Source organism: Pseudophryne corroboree, chromosome 12, assembly GCF_028390025.1.
Source record: "Pseudophryne corroboree isolate aPseCor3 chromosome 12, aPseCor3.hap2, whole genome shotgun sequence".
NCBI classification, from domain to species: Eukaryota; Metazoa; Chordata; class Amphibia; order Anura; family Myobatrachidae; genus Pseudophryne; species Pseudophryne corroboree.
The window spans coordinates 628,346-639,188 of record NC_086455.1 but is presented as its reverse complement, the minus strand read 5'-3'; positions in this window follow the sequence as shown (position 1 = coordinate 639,188).

Here is a 10,843-nt window from a genome sequence, read left to right as displayed (position 1 = left end):
GTATGTCACCCCTATTATATCCCTGTACCTCAGTGTTACACACCGTGCTGTATGTCACCCCTATTATATCCCTGTACCTCAGTGTTACACACCGTGCTGTATGTCACCCCTATTATATCCCTGTACCTCAGTGTTACATACAGCACTGGCATCACCCCCCATTATATCCCTGTACCTCAGTGTAACATACAGCACTGGCATCACCCCCGTTATATCCCTGTACCTCAGTGTTATATACAGCACTGGCAATACCCCCATTATATCCCTGTACCTCAGTGTTACATAACGTGCTGTACGTCACCACCATTATATCCCTGTACCTCAGTGTTACATACAGCACTGGCAATACCCCCATTATATCCCTGTACCACAGTGTTATATACAGCACTGGCAATACCCCCATTATATCCCTGTACCTCAGTGTAATATACAGCACTGGCATCACCCCCATTATATCCCTGTACCTCAGTGTAACATACAGCACAGGCATCACCCCCATTATATCCCTGTACCTCAGTGTTACATAACGTGCTGTACGTCACCACCATTATATCCCTGTACCTCAGTGTTACATACAGCACTGGCAATACCCCCATTATATCCCTGTACCTCAGTGTTATATACAGCACTGGCATCACCCCCATTATATCCCGGTACCTCAGTGTAACATACAGCACTGTCATCACCCTCATTATATCCCTGTACCTCAGTGTAACATACAGCACTGTCATCACCCTCATTATATCCCTGTACCTCAGTGTTACATACAGCACTGGCATCACCCCCATTATATCCCTGTACCTCAGTGTTACATAACTTGCTGTACGTCACCCCCATTATATTCCTGTACCTCAGTGGTACATACAGCACTGGCAATACCCCCATTATATCCCTGTACCTCAGTGTTATATACAGCACTGGCATCACCCTCATTATATCCCTGTACCTCATTGTTACATACAGCACTGGCATCACCCCCATTATATCCCTGTACCTCAGTGTTACATACAGCATAGGGGTCACCATTATATCCCTGTACCTCAGTGTAACATACAGCACTGTCATCACCCCCATTATATCCCTGTACCTCAGTGTTACATACAGCACTGGCATCACCCCCATTATATCCCTGTACCTCAGTGTTACATACAGCACTGGCATCACCCCCATTATATCCCTGTACCTCAGTGTTACATAACTTGCTGTACGTCACCCCCATTATATTCCTGTACCTCAGTGGTACATACAGCACTGGCAATACCCCCATTATATCCCTGTACCTCAGTGTTATATACAGCACTGGCATCACCCCCATTATATCCCTGTACCTCATTGTTACATACAGCACTGGCATCACCCCCATTATATCCCTGTACCTCAGTGTTACATGCAGCATACGGGTCACCATTATATCCCTGTACCTCAGTGTTACATACAGCACTGGCATCACCCCCATTATATCCCTGTACCTCAGTGTTACATACAGCACTGGCATCACCCCCATTATATCCCTGTACCTCAGTGTTACATGCAGCATACGGGTCACCATTATATCCCTGTACTGTGCTCTGAAGTTACTGAAAAGGTCATCATGCATCAGAGCATGGGGTCATCGTGACATCACTGGAGGAAGCAATTCTGTAATTGTACGCCCCTGACATCGCTGGACAGAGCTGCTTTATTATCAGACGACGCTGACATCGCTGGACAGAGCTGTTTTATTATCAGACGACGCTGACATCGCTGGACACAGCTGTTTTATTATCAGACGACCCTGACATCGCTGGACAGAGGTGTTTTATTATCGGATGACCCTGACATCGCTGGACAGAGCTGTTTTATTATCAGACGACCCTGACATCGCTGGACAGAGGTGTTTTATTATCGGATGACCCTGACATCGCTGGACAGAGCTGTTTTATTATCAGACGACGCTGACATCGCTGGACAGAGCTGTTTTATTATCAGACGACCCTGACATCGCTGGACAGAGCTGATTTATTATCGGATGACCCTGACATCGCTGGACAGAGCTGTTTTATTATCAGACGACCCTGACATCGCTAGACAGAGGTGTTTTATTATCGGATGACCCTGACATCGCTGAACAGAGCTGTTTTATTATCAGATGACCCTGACATCGCTGGACAGAGCTGATTTATTATCGGATGACCCTGACATCGCCGGACAGAGCTGATTTATTATCGGATGACCCTGACATCGCTGGACAGAGCTGTTTTATTATCGGATGACCCTGACATCGCTGGACAGAGGTGTTTTATTATCAGATGACCCTGACATCGCTGGACAGAGGTGTTTTATTATCAGACGACCCTGACATCGCTGGACAGAGGTGTTTTATTATCGGATGACCCTGACATCGCTGGACAGAGGTGTTTTATTATCAGACGACGCTGACATCGCTGGACAGAGCTGTTTTATTATCGGATGACCCTGACATCGCCGGACAGAGCTGATTTATTATCAGACGACCGTGACATCGCTGGACAGAGGTGTTTTATTATTAGATGACCCTGACATCGCTGGACAGAGCTGTTTTATTATCAGACGACCCTGACATCGCTGGACAGAGGTGATTTATTATCAGATGACCCTGACATCGCCAGACAGAGCTGTTTTATTATCAGATGACCCTGACATCTCTGGACAGAGGTGTTTTATTATCAGATGACCCTGACATCGCTGGACAGAGCTGATTTATTATCAGATGACCCTGACATCGCTGGACAGAGCTGTTTTATTATCAGATGACCCTGACATCGCTGGACAGAGCTGTTTTATTATCAGACGACCCTGACATCGCTGGACAGAGCTGTTTTATTATCAGACGACCCTGACATCGCTGGACAGAGCTGTTTTATTATCGGATGACCCTGACATCGCTGGACAGAGGTGTTTTATTATCAGACGACCCTGACATCGCTGGACAGAGCTGTTTTATTATCGGATGACCCTGACATCGCTGGACAGAGCTGTTTTATTATCAGACGACCCTGACATCGCTGGACAGAGCTGTTTTATTATCAGATGACCCTGACATCGCTGGACAGAGCTGATTTATTATCAGACGACCCTGACATCGCTGGACAGAGCTGTTTTATTATCAGACGACCCTGACATCGCTGGACAGAGCTGTTTTATTATCGGATGACCCTGACATCGCTGGACAGAGGTGTTTTATTATCAGACGACCCTGACATCGCTGGACAGAGCTGTTTTATTATCGGATGACCCTGACATCGCTGGACAGAGCTGTTTTATTATCAGACGACCCTGACATCGCTGGACAGAGCTGTTTTATTATCGGATGACCCTGACATCGCTGGACAGAGCTGATTTATTATCAGACGACTCTGACATCGCTGGACAGAGCTGTTTTATTATCAGACGGCCCTGACATCGCTGGACAGAGCTGTTTTATTATCGGATGACCCTGACATCGCTGGACAGAGCTGATTTATTATCGGATGACCCTGACATCGCTGGACAGAGCTGATTTATTATCGGATGACCCTGACATCGCTGGACAGAGCTGTTTTATAATCAGACGACCCTGACATCGCTGGACAGAGTTGATTTATTATCGGATGACCCTGACATCGCTGGACAGAGGTGTTTTATTATCAGACGACCCTGACATCGCTGGACAGAGGTGTTTTATTATCGGATGACCCTGACATCGCTGGACAGAGCTGTTTTATTATCAGATGACCCTGACATCGCTGGACAGAGGTGTTTTATTATCAGACGACCCTGACATCGCCAGACAGAGCTGATTTATTATCAGACGACCCTGACATCGCTGGACAGAGCTGATTTATTATCAGATGACCCTGACATCGCTGGACAGAGCTGTTTTATTATCGGATGACCCTGACATCGCTGGACACAGCTGTTTTATTATCGGATGACCCTGACATCGCTGGACAGAGCTGTTTTATTATCAGATGACCCTGACATCGCTGGACAGAGCTGTTTTATTATCGGATGACCCTGACATCGCTGGACAGAGCTGATTTATTATCGGATGACCCTGACATCGCTGGACAGAGCTGTTTTATTATCAGATGACCCTGACATCGCTGGACAGAGCTGTTTTATTATCGGATGACCCTGACATTGCTGGACAGAGGTGTTTTATTATCAGACGACCCTGACATCGCTGGACAGAGCTGTTTTATTATTAGATGACCCTGACATCGCTGGACAGAGGTGTTTTATTATTAGATGACCCTGACATCGCTGGACAGAGCTGTTTTATTATCGGATGACCCTGACATCGCTGGACAGAGCTGTTTTATTATCGGATGACCCTGACATCGCTGGACAGAGCTGTTTTATTATCAGACGACCCTGACATCGCTGGACAGAGCTGTTTTATTATCAGATGACCCTGACATCGCTGGACAGAGCTGATTTATTATCAGATGACCCTGACATCGCTGGACAGAGCTGTTTTATTATCAGATGACCCTGACATCGCTGGACAGAGGTGTTTTATTATCAGATGACCCTGACATCTCTGGACAGAGTTGTTTTATTATCAGATGACCCTGACATCGCTGGACAAAGCTGTTTTATTATCGGATGACCCTGACATCGCTGGACAGAGATGTTTTATTATCAGACGACCCTGACATCGCTGGACAGAGCTGATTTATTATCAGATGACCCTGACATCGCTGGACAAAGCTGTTTTATTATCGGATGACCCTGACATCGCTGGACAGAGGTGTTTTATTATCAGACGACCCTGACATCGCTGGACAGAGGTGTTTTATTATCAGACGACCCTGACATCGCTGGACAGAGCTGATTTATTATCGGATGACCCTGACATCGCTGGACAGAGCTGTTTTATTATCAGACGACCCTGACATCGCTGGACAGAGGTGTTTTATTATCAGACGACCCTGACATCGCTGGACAGAGCTGATTTATTATCGGATGACCCTGACATCGCTGGACAGAGCTGTTTTATTATCAGACGACCCTGACATCGCTGGACAGAGGTGTTTTATTATCAGACGACCCTGACATCGCTGGACAGAGCTGATTTATTATCGGATGACCCTGACATCGCTGGACAGAGCTGTTTTATTATCAGACGACCCTGACATCGCTGGACAGAGGTGTTTTATTATCGGATGACCCTGACATCGCTGGACAGAGCTGATTTATTATCAGACGGCCCTGACATCGCTGGACACAGCTGTTTTATTATCAGACGACCCTGACATCGCTGGAAAGAGCTGATTTATTATCAGATGACCCTGACATCGCTGGACAGAGCTGATTTATTATCAGATGACCCTGACATCGCTGGACAGAGCTGATTTATTATCAGATGACCCTGACATCGCTGGACAGAGCTGATTTATTATCAGATGACCCTGACATCGCTGGACAGAGCTGTTTTATTATCAGATGACCCTGACATCGCTGGACAGAGGTGTTTTATTATCAGATGACCCTGACATCGCTGGACAGAGCTGATTTATTATCAGATGACCCTGACATCGCTGGACAAAGCTGTTTTATTATCGGATGACCCTGACATCGCTGGACAGAGCTGTTTTATTATCAGACGACCCTGACATCGCTGGACAGAGCTGTTTTATTATCAGATGACCCTGACATCGCTGGACAGAGCTGATTTATTATCAGATGACCCTGACATCGCTGGACAGAGCTGTTTTATTATCAGATGACCCTGACATCGCTGGACAGAGGTGTTTTATTATCAGATGACCCTGACATCGCTGGACAGAGCTGATTTATTATCAGATGACCCTGACATCGCTGGACAAAGCTGTTTTATTATCGGATGACCCTGACATCGCTGGACAGAGCTGTTTTATTATCAGACGACCCTGACATCGCTGGACAGAGCTGTTTTATTATCAGATGACCCTGACATCGCTGGACAGAGGTGTTTTATTATCAGACGACCCTGACATCGCTGGACAGAGCTGTTTTATTATCGGATGACCCTGACATCGCTGGACAGAGCTGATTTATTATCAGACGACTCTGACATCGCTGGACAGAGCTGTTTTATTATCAGACGGCCCTGACATCGCTGGACAGAGCTGTTTTATTATCAGACGACCCTGACATCGCTGGACAGAGCTGTTTTATTATCAGACGACCCTGACATCGCTGGACAGAGCTGTTTTATTATCGGATGACCCTGACATCGCTGGACAGAGCTGTTTTATTATCAGACGACCCTGACATCGCTGGACAGAGCTGTTTTATTATCGGATGACCCTGACATCGCTGGACAGAGCTGATTTATTATCAGACGACTCTGACATCGCTGGACAGAGCTGTTTTATTATCAGACGGCCCTGACATCGCTGGACAGAGCTGTTTTATTATCGGATGACCCTGACATCGCTGGACAGAGCTGATTTATTATCGGATGACCCTGACATCGCTGGACAGAGCTGTTTTATTATCAGACGACCCTGACATCGCTGGACAGAGGTGTTTTATTATCAGACGACCCTGACATCGCCAGACAGAGCTGATTTATTATCAGACGACCCTGACATCGCTGGACAGAGGTGATTTATTATCAGACGGCCCTGACATCGCTGGACAGAGCTGATTTATTATCAGATGACCCTGACATCGCTGGACAGAGTTGATTTATTATCGGATGACCCTGACATCGCTGGACAGAGGTGTTTTATTATCAGACGACCCTGACATCGCTGGACAGAGGTGTTTTATTATCGGATGACCCTGACATCGCTGGACAGAGCTGTTTTATTATCAGATGACCCTGACATCGCTGGACAGAGGTGTTTTATTATCAGACGACCCTGACATCGCCAGACAGAGCTGATTTATTATCAGACGACCCTGACATCGCTGGACAGAGCTGATTTATTATCAGACGACCCTGACATCGCTGGACAGAGGTGATTTATTATCAGACGGCCCTGACATCGCTGGACAGAGCTGATTTATTATCAGATGACCCTGACATCGCTGGACAGAGCTGATTTATTATCAGACGACCCTGACATCGCTGGACAGAGTTGTTTTATTATTAGATGACCCTGACATCGCTGGACAGAGCTGTTTTATTATCAGACGACCCTGACATCGCTGGACAGAGCTGTTTTATTATCGGATGACCCTGACATCGCTGGACAGAGCTGTTTTATTATCAGACGACCCTGACATCGCTGGACAGAGCTGTTTTATTATCAGACGACCCTGACATCGCTGGACAGAGCTGTTTTATTATCAGATGACCCTGACATCGCTGGACAGAGGTGTTTTATTATCAGACGACCCTGACATCGCTGGACAGAGCTGTTTTATTATCGGATGACCCTGACATCGCTGGACAGAGCTGTTTTATTATCGGATGACCCTGACATCGCTGGACAGAGCTGTTTTATTATCAGACGACCCTGACATCGCTGGACAGAGCTGTTTTATTATCAGATGACCCTGACATCGCTGGACAGAGTTGTTTTATTATCAGACGACCCTGACATCGCTGGACACAGCTGTTTTATTATCAGATGACCCTGACATCGCTGGACAGAGCTGATTTATTATTAGATGACCCTGACATCGCTGGACAGAGCTGATTTATTATCAGACGGCCCTGACATCGCTGGACAGAGCTGTTTTATTATCAGACGACCCTGACATCGCTGGACAGAGGTGATTTATTATCAGATGACCCTGACATCGCCAGACAGAGCTGATTTATTATCGGATGACCCTGACATTGCTGGACAGAGGTGTTTTATTATCAGACGACCCTGACATCGCTGGACAGAGCTGTTTTATTATCAGACGACCCTGACATCGCTGGACAGAGCTGTTTTATTATCAGACGACCCTGACATCGCTGGACAGAGCTGATTTATTATCAGATGACCCTGACATCGCTGGACAGAGGTGATTTATTATCAGATGACCCTGACATCGCTGGACAGAGCTGTTTTATTATCAGATGACCCTGACATCGCTGGACAGAGGTGTTTTATTATCAGACGACCCTGACATCGCTGGACAGAGCTGTTTTATTATCGGATGACCCTGACATCGCTGGACAGAGCTGTTTTATTATCAGACGACCCTGACATCGCTGGACAGAGCTGATTTATTATTAGATGACCCTGACATCGCTGGACAGAGCTGTTTTATTATCAGACGACCCTGACATCGCTGGACAGAGCTGATTTATTATCTGATGACCCTGACATCGCCGGACAGAGCTGTTTTATTATCGGATGACCCTGACATCGCCAGACAGAGCTGATTTATTATCAGACGACCCTAACATCGCCAGACAGAGCTGATTTATTATCAGACGACCCTAACATCGCTGGACAGAGCTGTTTTATTATCAGATGACCCTGACATCGCTGGACAGAGCTGTTTTATTATCAGATGACCCTGACATCGCTGGACAGAGCTGTTTTATTATCAGATGACCCTGACATCGCTGGACAGAGCTGTTTTATTATCAGATGACCCTGACATCGCTGGACAGAGCTGTTTTATTATCAGATGACCCTGACATCGCTGGACAGAGCTGATTTATTATCGGATGACCCTGACATCGCTGGACAGAGCTGTTTTATTATCAGACGACCCTGACATCGCTGGACAGAGCTGTTTTATTATCAGACGACCCTGACATCGCTGGACAGAGGTGTTTTATTATCAGACGACCCTGACATCGCTGGACAGAGGTGTTTTATTATCGGATGACCCTGACATCGCTGGACAGAGCTGTTTTATTATCAGATGACCCTGACATCGCTGGACAGAGGTGTTTTATTATCAGACGACCCTGACATCGCCAGACAGAGCTGATTTATTATCAGACGACCCTGACATCGCTGGACAGAGCTGATTTATTATCAGACGACCCTGACATCGCTGGACAGAGGTGATTTATTATCAGACGGCCCTGACATCGCTGGACAGAGCTGATTTATTATCAGATGACCCTGACATCGCTGGACAGAGCTGATTTATTATCAGACGACCCTGACATCGCTGGACAGAGGTGTTTTATTATTAGATGACCCTGACATCGCTGGACAGAGCTGTTTTATTATCAGACGACCCTGACATCGCTGGACAGAGCTGTTTTATTATCGGATGACCCTGACATCGCTGGACAGAGCTGTTTTATTATCAGACGACCCTGACATCGCTGGACAGAGCTGTTTTATTATCAGACGACCCTGACATCGCTGGACAGAGCTGTTTTATTATCAGATGACCCTGACATCGCTGGACAGAGGTGTTTTATTATCAGACGACCCTGACATCGCTGGACAGAGCTGTTTTATTATCGGATGACCCTGACATCGCTGGACAGAGCTGTTTTATTATCGGATGACCCTGACATCGCTGGACAGAGCTGTTTTATTATCAGACGACCCTGACATCGCTGGACAGAGCTGTTTTATTATCAGATGACCCTGACATCGCTGGACAGAGTTGTTTTATTATCAGACGACCCTGACATCGCTGGACACAGCTGTTTTATTATCAGATGACCCTGACATCGCTGGACAGAGCTGATTTATTATTAGATGACCCTGACATCGCTGGACAGAGCTGATTTATTATCAGACGGCCCTGACATCGCTGGACAGAGCTGTTTTATTATCAGACGACCCTGACATCGCTGGACAGAGGTGATTTATTATCAGATGACCCTGACATCGCCAGACAGAGCTGATTTATTATCGGATGACCCTGACATTGCTGGACAGAGGTGTTTTATTATCAGACGACCCTGACATCGCTGGACAGAGCTGTTTTATTATCAGACGACCCTGACATCGCTGGACAGAGCTGTTTTATTATCAGACGACCCTGACATCACTGGACAGAGCTGATTTATTATCAGATGACCCTGACATCGCTGGACAGAGGTGATTTATTATCAGATGACCCTGACATCGCTGGACAGAGCTGTTTTATTATCAGATGACCCTGACATCGCTGGACAGAGGTGTTTTATTATCAGACGACCCTGACATCGCTGGACAGAGCTGTTTTATTATCGGATGACCCTGACATCGCTGGACAGAGCTGTTTTATTATCAGACGACCCTGACATCGCTGGACAGAGCTGATTTATTATTAGATGACCCTGACATCGCTGGACAGAGCTGTTTTATTATCAGACGACCCTGACATCGCTGGACAGAGCTGATTTATTATCTGATGACCCTGACATCGCTGGACAGAGCTGTTTTATTATCGGATGACCCTGACATCGCCAGACAGAGCTGATTTATTATCAGACGACCCTAACATCGCCAGACAGAGCTGATTTATTATCAGACGACCCTAACATCGCTGGACAGAGCTGTTTTATTATCAGATGACCCTGACATCGCTGGACAGAGCTGTTTTATTATCAGATGACCCTGACATCGCTGGACAGAGCTGTTTTATTATCAGATGACCCTGACATCGCTGGACAGAGCTGATTTATTATCGGATGACCCTGACATCGCTGGACAGAGCTGTTTTATTATCAGACGACCCTGACATCGCTGGACAGAGCTGTTTTATTATCAGACGACCCTGACATCGCTGGACAGAGCTGTTTTATTATCAGACGACCCTGACATCGCTGGACAGAGCTGTTTTATTATCGGATGACCCTACACACTGCGCGTGCAGTGGATGATGGCGCTATGTACCATTCCATGCCACATTTAGTAGCACGGCATTGTTCATTGCATCGTCCAGTGCGGGACACCAGATGCAACGATGCGATGGACGACCGCCGATTACAAGCGATCGGGCGCAC